Here is a 21,639-nt window from a genome sequence, read left to right on the forward strand (position 1 = left end):
AAGAAATTAGCATACATAGTAGAATTTGAGAGCAATTTTATGGGGAATATATATACTCAACTCTATTGATAGACTTAGAAAGGCACAGTGTCCCCCATTTCCTTAAAAATCCTGTTTCTCTTTTTTATCTTTCATTTTTATATGCTTCAGTGTGTGTAAATTTATACGCTACATAGATTTTTGTCGTAGATAATATTTCTTTCCTTATAAAACCTTTTATTAATTTCCTTAAGTTGTAAAGATTAATGTATATTGGCATAAAAATATGCAGGTCAAGAAAAAGTATTAAGAAGTAAACCTTGAATGTAGGGATATTTAGGTATTAAGAAAACTAAAGATCTTAAAATTAAAGTAGGAAGTGTATGAAGTAATTAAAAATTATAAAGCCTTTTAAAAGTTTAAAAGTAATTAAGTACTTAAACATAAAATGAACAATTTGAAAATAAAATAAAACTTTAAAAATGGCGAGAATTTTTTATGATTTAGTCATTTTAGAGGTTGATGCATTGTAAAAATTCGGATTACTGAAATCAATTGAAAAAAAAAACAAAGAGAAATATATTCAAGTTTTTTCAGTTTAAATTTAAGGGCTATATAATGTATGGTAACATAAAATGCCTTGTATACCGAAATCACCATTCTTAAAATATATTTTTAGATTCCTTTTTATAAACTAAACCTAAAATTATCTGTACATCAGAGGTTGAAAAGTAATAATTGAGCAATTAAAAGTAATGAAAATAAGAGGATATTGGTGTTAAAAATATAAAAACCAGTTTGATTTAAATTAATTTTGATAAAGATTCTAAAGTTATATAGTAAGAGCTCTGCTTACGGAACACGCTGTATATGTAATGAAAATATATGTCATGAATCTATATGTATTTTATCTATTACATTCATTACATATATAAAATGAAAAACTCTAACTGTTGATAAAGAACATGAGAACATGGTTATCTTGATAACATGATTTGCATTCCTTTTTTGTCTACGTTTCTACGTCTTTTCATTTGGAGTTAGTCATATATTCCATACATTTACTTTAAAAAACAATGAACATAATCTACTTCAATTCTGTTAGAATTGTTATAGAAATAGGAATTCTATCATAAGCTTAATTTTTAATTAAAAATTAAAAGAAGCTATTGAAACTTCAGAAAGAATTTTAAGAAAATTCGCTAAGTTAAAAGATAACGTTAGAGATTCTATTGACTATAATAAATTCCATGGAAAAATAAAATTTTAAAAAATCTGTTAAAACCATGGAAAAAATTCAAACGAAATTTAGAAAACTAAAAAAAAAACAACTTAGGTATTTTTTAGATTAGAATAGTTTTTAATTTAAGAACTAAAAAGAAAAATTGAAGATGATGAAACCCTAGAAAAAACTGATATAATGCCCATTAAGCTAAAACGTTACTTAAATATAACAAAGATTATAATATTTTTTTTAATTGAAGAAAATAAATAAAAAAGTGGATGGGGAAACTTTAAAAGGAATTGAAACAAAACTTGCTAAGTCTAAAGAAATTCTGAATCAAATTATCCCTGTAGAATCTCCAAGAGAGATTTAAAAGGTAAGCTATATTACTATTACCTTTAAAAAGAATTGAAGCAAAACTTGCTAAGTCTAAAGAAATCCTGAATCAAATTATCCCTGTAGAATCTCCAAGAGAGATTTAAAAGATAAGCTATATTACTATTACCTTTAAAAGGAATTGAAACAAAACTTGCTCAGTCTAAAGAAATTCTGAATCAAATTATCCCCATAAAATCTCCAAGAGAGATTTAAAAGATAAGCTTCATTTAATTCAAAAAAGATTTTTAGATACTTATTTTTATGTTTACGCACGTAATCATTCAAATTTGTGAAAATTATTGAATATTTGAATATTGTTGTTAGAAATTAAGAGTAGTAATAGTAGTATATTTAATACATAAAACATTCCTAATATACAAAATATTTGATAAAGTAAAATATTTTAAGTTAAAATTTCCTCAACTGGAAATATTGAATATCGAATGTTTTCTAATACACCCTAATATGCATCCAATAGCTAACGAAAAAAGTTTTTTTTTTAAGTTTTATTTATTAATTATTTATTTTTTAAATTAAAGAAAAGTTTTATCTCTAAGGTTCAAAATCATAAGGATCATTACTTCGATTATCGCAACTGAGACTTAAAAAGTTCAAAGTAATCAAAACAAAAAGTAACAAGAAATAATAAAATTTCAATGCTGAACTTTCAAATCAATCAAATTCATAGAAATTCATTTCATGAATTAAAAAATATGTTTGGATCATTACTCAGTACGCCCTAATCAATATCAAAATGTATTTTTTAAAAAGTATTATCTATTTTAAGACATTTTTTAAACTTGATTAAATCTACAACACTCAAAATTAAATTCTCAATTAGTATCATATCTAAATTAAGGTGATGCACACTTTTTAGTGAAGGAAACTAAGATAAATTGAGACAAAAAACAAATCAAATATTATTTTATATTCTAAAACTGTCTCCACTTTAAATTATATTTGTTATTTAAAAGCTATCAGACGCACTAAACCTCTTTAAAAATATTTAAATCACCAATAAAATTTTATTAAAATATATTAAAAAAATAATATTTGATCTTTTCAGAAAGGTATTCCGCATTGGAAAGCTAATCAATCTCTAGATTGAATCAAAATTAGGCTTACGATCTTAAAGTTCCTGGCATATTATTTAATTTAGGAGTGCAAATATAAAGTTTGGTCCCTAAGGAATAAAAGTTAAACATTGATAACTCAAATTTAAAAGGCTTTACAAAAATGCACCAAATCATATGAACGTTCAGCGAAATTGCGAACATTCTTGTCCTCATTTGCAGTCGTCTGCAAAATGTAACGTTTAAAATTTTTGAAGGAAAAGTGAGTTTTTAAAAAGAAAGTTAAGTAAGCTGCAAAGGCAGTGAAATGAATATTTATATGGTTTCAGATGAACTTCAGGGGTTAACTGCAAATTGCAGAATGATTAATTTACGCAAGACTGGATTCAGGTGAGCTTTTACTTTTCATATTTTAATATGAAAAACCATTTTCCTTGGAATTTGGATAACTTAAAAAATGGGAAGAAGTAAATGACGGTTGTAAATTAGCTTTTTATTATGTATAAAGCATTAAGAACAACAAAGTTTGATTACTAAAAAAATGTTTTTTTTAAAAAAATTTAATGCTTAAAGAATTTTAAATAGTAAACAGGTTGTAATTATGCAGGAAAAAAACGCATCTGCCAACATCCAAAAAAAAAAAAAAAATAACAAAGGATTTGAAAATCATTTTAAGGAAAACGGAAGGAAAAAGAAGTTAAAGATTTGATTCGACCTGCTTAGGAAACTAGAGTATTATTTTACCTATGTTACAAAATTAGTTATAAAGTGCGGTCATTCGAACCAAAAACAATGTAAATTATAATTATTTTTAAAAATAATCATTATTTAACGTAAGGAGGTGTCGCATTCTGAGTGCGAAATTAAGGGACGCTCATAAAAAATATTTCATCAGGAGTGTTGTGATCTGCTGAGAGAAAAATTGTTTATAGTTCTTCCAATTAGCAGCGCCATATGTTGACGAATTTTGTAACTAAGTTTGAAACTTTATTGGAGTGAATAACTCGTTTCCTATGCCTAACACGACAAATAATGCATTTTTTCCTTCCGTTTTACGAACTGAGTTTTAAAACCTTTTGTAATTTTTGATACATATGTTAGTTAAAGAGCAATTTTTTGGTGATGATGTTGATTGACGGTCTTTTTTCGAGAGTTGCAATGCGCTTATAGCTCGCTTGTTTTTAGGATGAGTGGATGTGTTTTAAAGTAGATAAATATCAGTTTAGGATTGAAGTTTGTGATTGTTTAAAGTATCCATGGGTGATCAGAAGGATAGAAACATTTATAACAGTGTATAATATTCATTTAGGACGCAATAAAATAAACAGCATTTTAATAAATTACCAGCGCATTGAAATTATACATGCAGAGAAACATTGTTCATAAATTACTTACCTTGGAATATAAAATGATCATGTTCCTGCTTTTGTTTAGAATACAAAACCCAGTAGCACTCTTAATATAACTCAGCAAATTTTATAATAATCCAGTAAAACTCATAACTAAACAGCAAAGTTCATTATGGTTTTTTTTCTGCGTTAACGGTAAAATCTTCCAAACACTGCTCACTTCCAAAGTAACTTTTAAAATTTGCACTTATTTGCAGTTATTCAGATCTACGAGAGAGAGCTCATCATTATTTTTATTTATTTAATTTACTCAATCAATTATTGATAAATCTTATAATGATGAAGGAAAAAAACTTAAACTATTGTTGGATTTCATATTTTAATACAAATATAATTCCGATAATGTAACATATTTTTTTAATAACTATTAAACTGTTTTCTAAAATTAAAATATACCAAAATATATTTTCACTTGCAATTAGAGTGTCATGAAAATATATATAAAAGGCACACTGGTGTACCATCTGCGTCAAAAAGCTAAGAAATTAGCTATTAAAAGCCTGATTTTTAAAAGTGTGAGAGTTGCAAAAGGTAAAACACGATTAAAAAATTATTAGTTAATTTTTATCTGTCTAATTAAATATAAAGAAAGCTATGACATAGTTTTATATTCATTTATAACAATTCTACGAAATCCCCTACTGAAATGCAAATATGATAAAATTAAAGTTGTTGAAATAGGAAGGAATAAAATGGGGAAGTCAATTTGTCAAATTCAATTTATTAAAATTAGCATTTGAAGCAAGTTCAAATTCTGCTGCATTTATTTGGAGGCTAGTATTGAGAGAATAGGGTGCAGGGTGCAAAATAGAAAATTTGCAGCAAGTTGCTCTTTTAATATTTAACTAAGTTTCGCTATACTTCAACAGCAGAATCAATGCTAGTCCAGGGAAGCAAATTGAGTTGTTTTCGGTTTAATTAAATCACAGGTGTATGTCAAATACTTTCCGTGAATATTTAAAATTCCTCATTTCGAAGATTTATCACGTTTATTTAAATAAGAAAATTCTAAATGATAATAATTCTACTGTGCCATTTAAATAACTAATTTTTTTTAATGTTTTTTTTTATTAATTCGTATTTTTTTTATTTTTTTTTGAACAAATGCTTTCCAAAAGATAATTGAAATCAATTCATAATTTCGTATTTTTGAGCAATATTAGTTATAAAAATATTACTACTCAAAATTTTTTGTAGAAGTTGCAAATACAGTTACAAAGAAAAACAATAACGCAACCTGTGCCGAATAGAGAAACTTCAGTAGCTTCAAAAGTTATTGAGGTGAAAAAAATCCTCTTGTTTCCACTATTTAAGGTACAATTTTGAACAATAGTCCACTAGACTTGAAGTTTCATGCTTGATAGCATTATTAAATTTAAAGTCATTAACAGTAAATTTAAAGTCAACAAGTGGATTTCTTGGCAAACCAGAAGAAAATGATATAATGACCGGATCTACACGCACTGAAACTCAATCTTAATTAAATGGTTTAAACGGATGACCTTAAATGTGTTAATTAATTAGTACTCACGATACTTTAAGTTAAGAAATTAGAAGCGAAAAAGTACTTTTATTAATTTTTTTAACGGATTAGGAATACTGTCCTCAAAATCTGGGGGATAACCGTAATCTGGGAAGTATGATCCCAGCAGTTTCACCAGGAGTGCGGTCAAACGTTTGAACCACTTAATATTAATTTTACTTTCCGCTTATTTCCCCATATCTCGAAATTTTTTTAATTATTTAATTTGGTCATGGGTGAAAAAGTTGTTGAAATTTAAATTATGTAAATTTACATCTTTTTAAAGATAATAATCTTATAAAAATTAACAAAATTTGAACAAAATCGTTCGAAGAAATCCTTTAAAAATTATATTTTCAGAGAATTATTTCTGATGATTTACTTGGAATAATATTTCCTAACTACCTCCCATGTTTTGAATGTAAGGAATCAAAATCCATCAAAAAAGGTATGTTTATTCAGTATAAGTACGCTTTTATGTCTGATTGCTTAACTTAAAATATTCTGCATTAAATTATTAGTATATTAAAGAATAGGTACTCGAGAATCATTAAGATTATGTCTCAGAATGTGAAAATACGATCCTTAGTTTAAAAGATATTCAAGGTGTTTCGCTTTTTTGTACAATATATTCTTTTTTTCTGAGAGTAAAACGTCATATGAAAAGTGAAATATTAATAACGGCGTTTTTAAACAAGCAGTATTACAGAATATTTTGAAACAAATACAGCATGCAACCCCCAACTTCCAAATAAATAGGGCACTCGAATTCTCCCGGCTAACTTGTTCCAACAATTCTCCATAACCACAAAAATTGTTCTTAAAAGTGAATAATATTGGATGGTACCCTCTGGATCATTTAAGTCAAAATTAATATTTTCTTTAGAAATTAGGGATATTGAGTCTTGCGAGTTCGCGGACAAAGGATAGAAGGTCTTTACCCCGGTATTATGATGCGAACCCGGAGTAACAATATAGTGCGCTCGAATTGAAAGACTTTATTTAAAGGTTTGTGCAAGCGGAGGCCGATGTGCCATTGTTTCGTCGCGAAGACAAACATTGACAAGGGGTAGTAAAGGGAAATTCTGTGTTGTTGTTGAATGCTCGCTTTCCCGGCATGACGAAATTGGCCCTTCAATTCGTATCTCCAGGTCCAGCTCCGCATTATTAATGCCAGCTTTTATGAGAGGTAGGGGTCTTCGTTAGAATATATCGATTGGAAATCTAAAGATGGTTTGGGACTTTATGGGGCACCTTCGGAAAGCATTTGCATATACAAAAGCAGACAGAGGAGTGGCTATTGGTTGAGCTGGAGTCTGTATGAGGTTTGGTTTAATTATCAGTTATTACGGGAAACATTTTGAATGGTTTTTGGAAAGGGAGACCAGTGGTTCGAATATAAAAGATGGGCAAGTGGTTGGTTAAAGTTATCGAAATTGTGGAGAGGAATCTCTTTATACATAACAGCCATGAGAATATATATATATTTATTTTTTCGTAAAGCCTGTCGCACTAGTTGTAATTTGAATGGATTTTAGAATTGAATACTTAGAGGAAATATGTATTTCAATATAGATTTAAATATGACAGCTTGTAAGAATGTTTTTTTAGTATTCTTAAAGGATATGTGAACTTTTAATTCCACATTTGAATTTAGAAATACATAAAACTTAGCTTTCAAAAGAAAAAAAATTTGCACCATTGTAGAGCTGTTTATTACCCAAAATAGAATATATGTATATTTTGAGAATATATATGGGTCATTCTCGCGAAAACTGTCATTTTTCAGTTCATAGCATCCCAAAAAAGTAAAGTGAATCAAAGTTAGCTCTGAAACTTTTTATATTAATAGAAATATGTAATGGCATTATAAAGAAAGTATATATCCTATAAATTATACTTAATATTTAAATTAATTAATTAATTTCAGTATTTAAAAAGTGAGGGAATGACATTTTATTTTAATACATGTTTTTCTCTAAGTTACAGCTACCTCAAGTTTGAAAATGATAACATACTAAGTTTATCTAATATTTATTATAATTTAGTTTTATATATTTAATAGTTTTTACAGGTTTGGGAAATAAATTTGGCTGGCACGATGGAACAAAAAAAATTTAATAATATACTCATCTTGAATTTAAAATTTTAAAAAAATTTTCATTATTTTTTAATGGAGAAAAATATAAAAATAGTACGAGGCTTAGTTGGAAAGTGTTTTGGACTTCAAAAATTAACGGTTAGATTGCTTACACCACCGTGTTGCAATGACCTAACCGCACCATTCTCAATTTTCTTAAGAATTGCAGAATTAAGAATTACATATGCAGAGAGAGCCCTGGTGGCTCAATGAATAGAGCACTCGCCTCCCAATGAGTTGATCCAGGTTCAAATCCCTGCGATGACAGGACCGATTGTAATTCTCCCAGCGACCAGGGTGCTGATTTAAAATATCCTCATTGGTAGATGAATCATGGGCTAGAATCACCTTGCTATCTGCTTGACCACAGGAGGTTTACATTGTTTTTGTCAGTTAAAAAAAGTTCTAGACGAATCCTAGTTTGTTCTCATTATTCATCCAGGAGTTTCCTTCTTTATGCTTAAAATTGTAAGTAATCCCATAACTGGGTCTTTTGTTTAATTACGGCAATAAAGGGAAATGTATAGGTTCATGCTTCAAAGTAGTTCAAATGCAGTTTCAAAGATTGATATAACATGTGCAAATTTTAAAAGCATCTGAGCATATTACTAAAAAGGCTTTGTATTTCAAAGTAATGTCCCGGATTTCAAAAATATTTCAAGTCAAATTAGAGTGTAAGGAAGGTTTAAATTATAATATCTTATTTAAATACGAAGCCTTGGGGAAGAAAAAGAAACAATTTGCTAATTTATTTGTTGTGGGACCATTATTTCCTCCTATTTTTCAAAGATATTTTCCATAAAATAATAATACAGTAGCCATCTTTGACTACCTTTCAAAATTTTCTTATACATATTAACTTACATATCATCATATTATCTTATATCCTTTTATCTTATACATATTATCTTATATTAACTTACATATTATCATATTATCTTATTATCTTTTTATCTTATACATATTATCTTATACATATTATATCTTATACATATAATGGTAACCAAGCCGATTGCACAGCACAACTGTATTTAAGTATTCTAATTCTTCAGTCCCATATCCAACCCTAACATCTAAAATGGTTTTAAGCAATATAATAACCAAAGTTTTCACCGTTACCTGTTGTCCGCAGCTTTTCTTGCGTGGAAGTACTTTGATTTCAATTTTAACTATTTTCAACAGATGTCCACTGTTGTAATGAATTTTAATGCTGTAATGAATTTTAGTAATAATTTAAAAGCTGTGAGGCAGCCATTAAATCACACAAACCACTTTAAATTTGAGTTTGGAACATTTCAGTTTAGTAGGCAACAGAAGTATTAAACGGCACCATAGCACCATTTATATTTAAAATTTCTAAAGCCATTTTCGAGAGGATAAGAAATAAATTTAATTAATTACTTCGTAACTAATTTTGGTTTTTATAAAACTCCAAAATTATTTTTGTAAGTACCTAAGGCTTATCTAACTATTCAACACTAATTAAATTATTATTTAAAACAACTTTAAAAAAAAAGAGGGCAGAGGGCCCTAATTCCATTGCTTCCGATATCTTCTCTGTAAAACTTTTTCTCCTTTCGAAGAGTTTGTAAGCAGAGAAAACAACCACATAGATTTTTTTTATGTAGAAGGAACATTAACATTTAAGATATACCTCCTCGTTCAAGAAATGTTCTTAAGAAAATGAATAAAGCACAACAAAAAGTTAATTCAAAACTGAATAATTTGAGGAAGAATTATGAAAATTAGTCACGAAATTTTTTATAGATTTTAGGACTGAAATTTACTATATCATACCAAATTTATTCAACTCTTCATTGCATGTAAAATCATTAAATTTAAGTAAAATAATATTTGTGAGATTTAAACTATGTCATAATATTTGTGAGATAGCTTAAAACAATAAGTGAAGAAATCATTAAGTAATATTACTTTTTGTCTTAAATAATTATTTTTTGTTTGAATCACTTTTATAGTTACATCAAAGTGTGGGAATACTTAATACTATGTATGTTAGTTTTGAATTAGTGAAAATATAAAGTACTAATAATTGACTAACTAATCTGAAAATTTTAAAAAAAAAAAATGAAAATTTATTGGTTAAAGTTATCGAAATCTGTATGTTAAAAGTTATGTTCTACGAAAACCTGAAAAATTTAAAGCAAACAAGTTTTTAATTGGAACCCTCAGGGCAATAGAAAAGGAGGAAGACCTATTTTCTCTTTTTTAATTACTATCTTCGCTTTTTTAATTATTTCAAACATATAGTTTTACAGTATAAATTTAATTTTTAAAGTTCATTTAATTGAACAACTTCTTGTCTCTATAAATCTCACTCATAAGTCAAGGAAAAACTTGAATCAAGTAGCGAAACAAACTTGTTTTCGAATGAGGGAAATACTTTTTGCGTGAAACGGATAAGTTATTTTAAATATTTTCATTACAAACTTCTCATGTCTATTCATAGGGATATCTAGCTATATCTTGATTTTTATTACTTTAAAATTTATTATTCACCATTAAATAATTTTTACCAGTTGAGACTACTCGTCTTTCATACAAGATGAAAAAATTAAATAATTAAAAAATCTGTATTTGTCAACCAAATGAATGCATGCATTAAACTGAAAGAATACCAACAAAATAAATATAGCAAAAATAATTAAATTTTTTTTCCATTTATTATTAATTGTAATCCTTCCCGGTTGGCTTTACGTTATTGGATTAAGTAAAACGAGTTTTTTTAAAAGTTCATATGTCAAATTAAAGATCAACAATATATCAGTTAACAGAATACTGTTTTATCTTGACACCAACTCATGTTTATCAAACTTTTCAACCAAACAATTTTCTTAGGCTCTTTTTCCTTTCACGGGACGCAAAAATATATTATCACAATACCTATATTAGGTACCTTAGTACCTATATTTGGTACATATTGAAACAGCACCAATTACCACAATACCAGTTGTAGCTATTACGATAATTATTTAAGCATGATTTATGTTTTTAATATTGAGGCTATTCTTAAATAATCGCCTTAACTGAATAAATGAAGTAAAATTAATGAAAAAATAATTTTTTTTTCATTAGTCTTGTTTTTAGTGCACTACTCCAGCAAAAACTACTGGTAATATCTTTTAAATATTTGAAAAAAAACACAGAATCGTCTACAATATTATTCATAACAATTATCAATGATATATGAATGAAAAAATTGCCTTTTTCGTATTGAAATTTCCTTCTTCATCCGCTCTACGAACTTCAGAGAGTTAGTACAAACTGTTCTGAAACTATAAAGACATACGCAAATTCTTCATTTTATTATTATGGAAAATTTATCTTTATTTATCGGGTAGATGGAAAAATTAGAAAAAATAATTTTAAGAAGGTTTTGGACACAAAAATCTGAAAAATTATAAGATATTTTGTAGCATAAAATAATAATCTTTCTATGTATAAATTAATAAAAATAATTATCTTTCAGGGAAAAATGATGGATTTTTTTAAAGTTTAAACGCTAAGTTAGCCTTGGTGTCCCCTTTTTTTCCTTCAATATAGCAATTAAAGTCTTGCTGAATTTTCAAAGACCCTTTTCTCTATGTTGAGTTTTTCTTGTCATTTTTTCAAATTTAAAAAGTTGTATTTCAAAACCTTAAAAAATAATGAATAATCTCTAATGAAATTTGAAGTATGAAGATTTAAATTATTTCTTTAAATATTTTCTTCAGAAAATTCACTAAACTTTAAAAATAAATAAAATTATGTATTTAAAATTTTTTTAATACTTATAGCACAAATTGCTTAACGCAAATTATTGCCTGGATATTTTTATCTAAAATATATTTAAAAAAAGTTTACTACTGAAACGTATGATATTAGTTAGGCCAAAAAACAGAAATTTCAAAGCCTTTAAAATTTTAGTTTTCTTTAAAAATCACTCATAAAAGAATTGCGGGCATTTTTTAATGATTTTTTTTTGTATTTGTATGTTACAAAGGTAGGAGAAAATTGAAAAAAAATATTCATTTAAAGAAATTTCGAAAATGTGTCTCAGATCTCATTAAGATCGTTACTTAACAAATACAATCTAATGTAATATCGAAGAAAAAAAATTTCGATAACTAAATTTTAATGTCTTACGTACATTATAAATTAAATTATTACTTATTTTACAAATCAAATTATTACGTATTTTATAAAGTAAAATACGTAATAACATCTTCATTTCGGGAATTTTTTCTAATCTTGCTTAGTTTAAAACTAATGCTCTTCTCTATGTAATTTAACTTGTCTAATGTAATATCGAACAAGTTTTTCGATTGCTACATTTTAATATCTTACTTATTTTATAAATTAAATTATTACATTAAATAATTACAATTAAATTATTATGCACTTTACAAATTAAAATACGCAAGAACATCTTCATTCCAGGAATTTTTTGTATTTCTGTTTAGTTTTCAACAAGTGGTGGAATTGTCAATTCACGACGAAGAAAAAAAAAAGCTTGATGGTATATATTAAAAAAAAAAAATGTTTGACGTCAAAATCGTTTCCACCCCTAAGCGAAAACTTTTTAAGAACCTGAAATACATAAAAGGTCTAATTATTTCCCCCCCTTCATTATTGATCGAGGAACGGAGAAGAGAAGCAATTTTTCATACCTTAGTCAACTATTATCGAGCTGGGTCCACTTATCTCTCAACCATTCATTCTACAACAAGATTGATGCCCAGGGCCGCCCTATCAATAAAATCTCTCCCGATCCCTCTTTCTCGATGTCTCTATTCCAGAAAGGAATAATTTAGAAATTCTTTCCATGTCAAACAATCAATACGTCATTCAAATAAGTATTATTTGAGATCGGATTTTAAATCTTTGTGGAAAGAAGATCACAGTTAACTATAGGCACGTTAAAGAAAAATAGGAAGACGAATACGTGCTTAGAGTTATTAAAGAAATTTAGTTTCTATGTACTAGTCATGTATTAGCTTCTATGTACTAGTTAAAATTTCATGTCAAACAATTAATACGTCTTTCAAATAAGTATTATTTGAGATGGGATTTTAAATCTTTGTGGAAAGAAGATCACAGTTAACTATAGGCACGTTAAAGAAAAATAGGAAGACGAATGCGTGCTTGGAATTATTAAAAAAATTTAGCTTCTATGTACTAGTCATGTATTAGTTTCTATGTACTAGTTAAATTTTCCATGTCAAACAATTAATACGTCATTCAAATAAGTATTATTTGAGATGGGATTTTAAATCTTTGTGGAAAGAAGATCACAGTTAACTATGGGCCCATTAAAGGAAAATAGGAAGACGAATGCGTGCTTAGAGTTATTAAAAAAATTTAGCTTCTGTGTACTAGTTATGTATTAGTTTCTATGCACTAGTTGAATTTTCCATGTCAAACAATCAATACCTCATTCAAATAAGTATTATTTGAGATTGGATTTTAAATCTTTGAGGAAAGAAGATCACAGTTAACTATGGGCACGTTAAAGGAAAATACGAAGACGAATGCGTGCTTAGAGTTATTAAAAAAAAATAGTTTCTATGTACTAGTTATGCATTAGTTTCTATGCACTAGTTGACATGGAAATTCTTTCCATGTCAAACAATCAATACGTCATTCAAATAAATATTATTTGAGATCGGATTTTAAATCTTTGTTGAAAGAAGATCACAGTTAACTATAGGCACGTTAAAGGAAAATAGGAAGACGAATGCGTGCTTAGAGTAATTGAAAAAAATTAATTTCTGTGTACTAGTGAGATATTTAGAGGAACATTTATTATAGTAGAATGGATTAGGTCAGCTTTTCCAGTTTTTTTCAGTTACGAATCCCTAAATAATCAATCTTATTCAGCGGAACCCGAACTTTATAAATAAAGTCTACTGTAATTGTGAACGTTATAACCTATGAAAAATTAAATTTGAAGTATTTATTTTGAGGAATGAAGATTTTTCATTGTTTTATCATTATCTTAAATTTGGTCGTTCGTGTATTGTTTTATTATAATCTTACATTTGGTTTTATGGCCGACTATTAAATCTGCAATTCTTGCGCTGCAACTAGTCTAGTTATGAAACTGTTTCTGGTGTATATACAATATAAGCTGAAAAGGATTAAAAGGAGCCGAATCATGTTTCCCTTCGAAATTAAGAGTTAAAGGAACTGCTAGAAGCGTTGAAAATTATTATTATGGATGCATATTAATTAGCTATTTTATTAGCTATTTTATTAGCATATTAATTAGCTATTTTATTATTAATTAGCTACCATATAAAATTAGCTATTTTGATTTGAAAAGCGCAATAAAAAAAACAAACTAATGGAATATTTTATAAATGCTTTTTATTGTCATAATTAAAATATACTTATCTGAAATTTATATTTTCTTTTAAAAAATGTCATTTCTAGTTGATTCATTGGCATTTTACTTGAAATAATTTCATTAAAGTAATTGCACGATTAAATAAATTAGGAATTATAGGGTGGAACTAAATATAGTTAGGTTTCAACACTGGTTATAAGAAGTGCTAAATATCGGAACCCCTACAACTCTTCGACGGAACTCTAGGGTTCCACAGAACAACATTTGGAATCAGCAGGACTAGGTTTTTCAGAGATTTTATGACTAGTTAATTAAAATAAATGTTCCGTAATTCCTACCGTTAATGGAATATTTTTTTTGGATATTTACTAAAAATGAAAAGCAAAAAAAAAATCTTACTATTTTGAAACAAAAATTAATATTTAAGCCAAGAAAAAAGAAAATATGAAAATTTAGGTGTAGATAAGCATTAAAATCATTTTGATTACCAGATGGAATTTGTAGGGGTTCCTAACAATCACTTTTGCTTTATTGAGTAATAAAAGAAGTTTTGATGTATTTCGGTACCGATATTAAGTGTTTTTAAGATATTAAAGTGTATTTTATGCATGTTTATAGAATGTTTGCTTCTCCTAAGATTATATATTAATTATTAACAGGATGATTGCATATCATTTACTTTATTTCTGGCAATGATTAAAAAATATGTTTTAAGGAATGCGATTACAATGTTTATATTGATTGTTTTGGCGTTATTTTGAGGAAAAAAAATCACTAACTAAAAGTGCATGTGATCAATGACAGCAGAAAATATTTAGAAAAAAAAAGGGTGTAAACGATGGGCTTAGACGATTTATTTAAAAAGTACAAAAGAATACACGTTATTGATACAATTATAGTTTAGGGAATTAAATTATACATTGTTTGAATATCGCCGAATATTGATTTCGAACCCTAAGAAGTGGGAAAAAGTGGCTAATTAGGAAATATGGTCTTGATAGCTTAGCAAAAAGACCGGTTAAAAGTTTGGATACTATTTTTATTTATTTCGTAATTCTCGATCATGATGGTTTGAAACTAATCTTTTGTATGAAAGAAACCGTTCCTCAAATTTGCTAAAACTTGCTAACTAGAAGAGAATTGAATGTAAAAATATCAAATAATAATTTATTACTGTTTCAATTATATCGATCAAATATTTTTTGATCGTAAGATAGTTTTTTAATTTCTAAACTTTATAGTTCAAAAGTCCTACAGGTGCAAAAATATAAATGAAATAGCTTAAAGGGTTTCTGAGACATCAAAACTACTTAAAAGCTGTTACTCAAAACTACTTAGGCTAAACTACGGAAAAATTTAAAAATTTAAGGTGTTCGGATTGTATATTGATTTGCTTCTTTTGTTCTAGACATTCGAATTGCCTCTTCTTTTTTTAGATATGTAATTTTAAAGTTTCCGTATTTTCTACCAGATAAAAGAGCAATTCTCAAGATTATCCTATTGCTGAAATTGAAATCTTGGCGTCTTTTTCAAGAAAGAAAACAGAAAAAAATTAAATACATTAAAGGATAATAAATTAAATGAAAATTAATAAATAAATATATCTTGTACAATTTCAATATATGTCTCATTATTATGTTGATCCAAGCACTTCACCCCTTAATTTAAAAGGCATTGATATTGACAGTCTATTTTCATAATAAGTTTTCGAGGATTGGAAGACTACATGAAAAAATGCTTGAATGTATTTTTAACACTAAACACTATCACATTTAAGTTGTTGATAATTCACCAATTAAAAACAAACTAAATTATTCCCTTTCTGATCTTATCTACGGCACTAAATTTAAGGAAATTTTTGATAAACGTATTTAGATATAATAAGTATTTTAGATCATATTTTACGCTTTAAAATAACTACGATCATAAAGTTAAGCAATGATATACCATCAGACGATTCAGAACAAACAATAATGATCAATACCCATTTCCCAATCCATTTCATTAGTTATTGATCATTTCAACAATTGATCTCGTCCTGTTTCTTTACCAACTCATATGCATATTTCTGCTGGAATTAACTACCAAAGGCATATAAAGCACTGAAGAAGCTGACCCTTTTCCAAATGCAACCCATCAATATGATGAAGGGCTGTACTCCGGCACACATATCTGTGTGAAGAGCAGAAAAGGACCATCAAGAAAGGCATACTGAAAGTAGGGGGGGAAAGAGAATGTTCTGTGCCACTTGGGGTTGAGATCCGTTCGGCACCTGTCTACTTCCGCATTCGAGAAGCGCTTCCAGTGTAGGTGATGGAGGGTGGAAGAGGCCGGACAAGAGCCTAAATGATGTGGTTCACGCATGGCGTCCACATTTGCATGGGTTTGCATTTCAATTATGCGGGATGCATCGATTTACGGGACGCCCTGATCGGTTAGTTAATTAATGGAGCAAGGACCCCTATTAAGATACCTGCCGCATTCATCTGCAATGAGGCACAAACGTGCTGCAGTTTGCAATCGAAATCGTCCCAACCCTTTATTCGGATGTCGATAGATGGAAACTCTTAAAAGGGGATGCTAGGAAAATTATAATGTATGCAACAGTTTAATGTCGAGTGAGGAAAAATGCCGAAGCTGGAATATATGATTTATATTTAAAATATATGATTTATATTTATTAATGTATGATTTTGTTACAACGTAACAAAATCTATTGATAACTTCAACTTTCAGTAGTAAAAAGAGTTGGAATAGGAAATTTGTAATTTAATTTTGTTTCTTCGATTAAACTAATTCTGCGTAATTGCCTATGTATGCCACAGTATTTTTATGAGAGCATGCTTTTCCAAACCGTTTTAAAACAGGTCTATTAAAAGTGTGTTTAACCAAACCTATGCAAATTTTTAAGTGATTAATTTGAGTAATTTAATTGCTAATTGGCAAATAAATTAATATTTATTAGTAATTAGCATTTGTGTTACAATAAGAAATTATTAAAAAATGTATAATGAATTTTTTGATATTCGTATATGATTACTGTTTAAAGTTCAAGATATTTACTTAATTTTATGTAACACATGCCTTGACATGCACACTTTATTTTAATGAAAAGACGGAACTAGTAGCATAGCATAACACTTTCGTTTGTTATGCTACACTTAGGCACAAAAACAGAAAAAAAATATTTAAGAATAATAAGTTAATAGTTATATGCATTTCTATACACACGTAAAACTGCAAGCATTTAAGGATAGTAATTTTTAAAATAGAATTTGTGAAAAAAGTTTATATAAGATATTTTTCCACGTGCCTATTTAGTGCAGGTTTAAATTTATGTTTATTTACATCTGCTAAGTACAAGATTCTTGAGGGAACACAAAATTGATTGTAAACTAGGTTTAATTTAAACATATCAGTTCCCTCATATCAGTTCACTCTCTATTTTGACACTTCAGTAATCTTAGAGTGATATTCCAATAATTTTGACATTTGAGAGAGCACGTACTCACATCATTTTTTTTAACAAAACTAGAAATCTTACATATTTAATGACCCTGCGTCCTCACTCATGTGTAATCTCAGTACATTCCACGTATATATTTATATTTAATGAAATATATTAACGAGATATATTTAAGGAAATATTTCATAGAGATATATTAATGAAGCTGCTACCTCACTCATGTAACCTCCGTGCATTCTGAGTTTTAATTAGAGTTTAAACTGTTACTCTGTAATACGGAGTGCAGAGAAAAAATATACTAAGGAGATATATATATAATGAAATGCCTTAACGCGATATATTTAAAAGGATATTTCATAGAGATATATTTAAAGAAATATTTCATAGAGATATGTGTCATCTCCGTGCATTCTGAGTTTTTATTTCAGTTTAAACTGTTACACCGTAATACGGAGTGCAGAGATGAAATATACTAACAAGATATATTTAATGAAGTATATTAACGAGGTATATTTAACAAAACTGCTTCCTTACTCATGTATTATCTCAGTGCATTCTAGTTTTTTTTATTTGAGTTTAAATTGTTACACAGTGCACCAAGTGCAGAGATGAAATATACTAAAGATATATATTTAGTGAAATATATTAACGAGATATATTTATAGAGATACTTTAAAGAGATGCATTTAATGAAGCTGCTACCTCACTCATTTATCCTCTCCTGGCATTCTGAGCTTTTATTTGAGTTTGAACTGTTATACCGATATACGGAGAGCAGAGAGGAAATATACTAAAGAGATATATTTAATGAAATATATTAACGTGATATATTAAAGAAATAGTTTATAGAGATATTAATGAAGCTGCTTTCTCACTCATGTGTCATCTGAGTGAAATCTGAGTTTATATTTGAGTATAAACTGTTGCACCGTTATACGGGTTTGTGCGGAGGTAAGTACTTGAGCTTTGCAAAGGGATTTTGATTTCTGGTGAAGACGGGAAACCATACTCCTTTTAATTCATGGAGCGTTTTCTAATTAATTACAAAATTGGTATGTTGCATTTAGCCTAATGCCTCTGACGAATTTATATACTGAAACAAGTAAAGGCAGTAATTTTCTCAATTTGAAGATAGTAATTTTCTTGTTCTCTCGGATCATTTCGTCAAAAGCAAAGCAATTTTCGTGAACTTTGAATATCCGTCTTTTACTTTAAGATATTATGTGTGTATCTGCTTTCAAAAAAGTTTGATAGTTAGAAATATGAATCATATACCATTAACACTGCAAAATATTCCGGATCAAGTTACAGTAAAAATTATTGTCACTCAGAGTACCAGTGATTTTTACCAAAAAATCTATTAAAAAATCACTTTCTCAGTAATATTTACTGTAAAATTATCGAATCAATATAAGCATATAAATATTACTGTAAAAACTACGGTACAAAATTTTACGGTAAAAAGGAAATTTACGGAAGGTGTACTCCCCACGCCAGTACTTCTAACTTCATTCAGATTTTTTTAACAGTGTAATTACCCCCCCCCCCCCTCATTACTATGATACTTTATGATTTGATATAACGATAAATCTACAATATTCAAATAGTCAACTGTTGCTCTCAAATTGAGAAACACATTACAAGCTCATTTAATATAAAACAAAACCATCAAATTAGTAAATGCAAACAAAAAAAGCTTTCTTCTCTAAAGGCGAATTTACAAAAATTGGCCTGAAAGATTATATAGTAAGTAAACAATACTTATAATGTTTCTTAAAACATAAGAATGTAACCAAAACGAAAAAATTAAACCCCATCCTCGAGCGTAACAGTCTAATGTAAGTAAACTGAAACTTAATTGCTTAAGTAGGCTCCAAATTACGCTCAGAATGTTTTGAGTAGGACTCGGGTGTGCATTCTTTTTAAAAGAAAACAAAAGTTCCATAGTATTGTAATTGTAACAACAACAGAATGCGGTTTCTAAGAAATTTCTTCATTCGGCTTACTCATTAAGGTATTTTTAAGCCTATGCATGGTGAACTCTACTCGAGTCTTATAAATTTATAACATTAAAGAGAACAAAATGTTGCGTTGTTTTAGTAAATTGGGAATTTTGCATTAAAAATTGTCTAGAGTTTTCTTTTTTTATTTATTAAAAGAATACAGGGATATAAAGTTACAATTAATGTATTGGAAGATATTGTAAACTTTAAATAGTTAGAAAAGTAAAATATTTTTAAGGTTACACGAGGACAGCTCTGCTTGAATTTTATAAGATTACATTATTAGAAAAGAATTAGTACTTTATGGGATTTGATTGGATCAAATAGAAGCAAAAACAGTTTTAAGTTTTATTTTTTATTTCTTAAGTACCCTTGCACCAATTTTTTTAAAATAAAGGTATAATCATTCATTTTGTGGATGCTTTACATGCTTATTTAACTTATAATCAATAATTTATGTTCAAAAAATAGTTAAACTGTTTAATTATTTTAAAATTTAAAAAAAATTTACGAAATTCAAAATTTTTAAATCCCTAAAATTTTTTGATTTTAACACATTTTCTATTTTTTTTCTTGGTGCTTACAATATTCATCTTAACAATTTTGTGCATTCATTTGTTGATATATCAATTAGAATATTTTTTATAGATTATTTTGTAAAAAAGTAGAAAAGAAAAAGGTTCCTGTTAGGTATATATAATATGCTGTAAAAATTGTAATACCTCATAAAATGCTTATGCCTTACACAGTTTAAATAAGTGTATTATACTTAGGATAAAAAAGTTTACTTCAAAGCTTTATCTTAAACAGAAAAAATTCCTTAGGGATTTAATTAAGATTAAAAGACAAAATTATCACCTATAAGAAAAAGCACTTTAAAGTCAGTCTGCTGGGCAAGTTTCTGTATTAGGGAAATCTAAAATCATTCATACCTTTTTTAAAAATGTAGGTAGAGAGATGATTTTTTTCAGTGCATTTGAAATAGTTTTAAGTTTTATTATAAGCAATAAATTTTTCTCTCGATATTTTGGTCATTTTTTGGATACTGTGGCCCCAAAAAACCAAATTGGAACATTCAAATGAATATATTGATAAACATTTTAAACTTTAAATAGTTAGAAAAGTAGATTATTTCTAATTTTGCACATAAACTGGTCTGCTCGACTTTTAAAAGTTTATAACATTGGACCAGATAAAAAAGTATTCATAATAAAGCAAACAAATGATGTTGTGTCTTATGGGATTTAATTTTATGAAATTGGAATATATTGTAATACAAATTGTCTAGAATTTTCTTTTTTTTTTTGTTTATTAAAAAAATGAAGGAATTGTAATGTTACAACAACAAATATGTTGGAAATCATTGACTTTGAATTTAAAAAAACTTTGATTGCATCTATATACATTAAGGCATTTTTAAAGCATCAATATTTTGTGATTTAGATGTAAGTTTATTTAACTCGATATTGGCAATTTAACGAACTTAAGTTATTAGCATAGATCTGCATCGCTTAACAACTTAATTTTCAATTAAATGCCTTGGGAAAAAATATCTTCGCGATCAGAATGAATTCTTCGAAATAAGTGCTATTATCCTTATTATCACGGACGGATATTAAAACTAATTTTACGACGTCTGAATTAAGAGAATATTTTCTTTTATTAGCCACGATGTTAGTTGAAAATAAATACAGCTGCTTATTTCCAGCTTAAAACATTGTTTTTAAATTTTACATAATATAGGGAATACAATTGTCTTACATCTGTCTTAATATTTATGTTTTTTAAATCAAACCTGTCCACAAAAGAGGACTCTTGGAGTTAATTTTCTTCAAACCTGATTCTAACTCGGAATGCTTTTAAATTGTTGATCTCAAATGGAGTTAAAGTAATCCGTAATTAATATATCGCTGAAAATGTCTTTAAATAAGTTTCTTTTCGTACAGTTGCCGATTTTTACGCTTTCTGTGTAAGAAATTTTCAAGTGGTCACAAAGTATATGCTTTCTGAGAACAATTCGTTTGTCTTTTACTGCTTTTGAATGAAATAATTTTTCCTCCTAGCAGAATTAGAAAAAATAATTGTTATTTTAACGTTA

Source organism: Parasteatoda tepidariorum, chromosome 1 (assembly GCF_982258835.1).
Source record: "Parasteatoda tepidariorum strain Cologne lab strain chromosome 1, Ptep-v5.0, whole genome shotgun sequence".
NCBI lineage: Eukaryota > Metazoa > Arthropoda > Arachnida > Araneae > Theridiidae > Parasteatoda > Parasteatoda tepidariorum.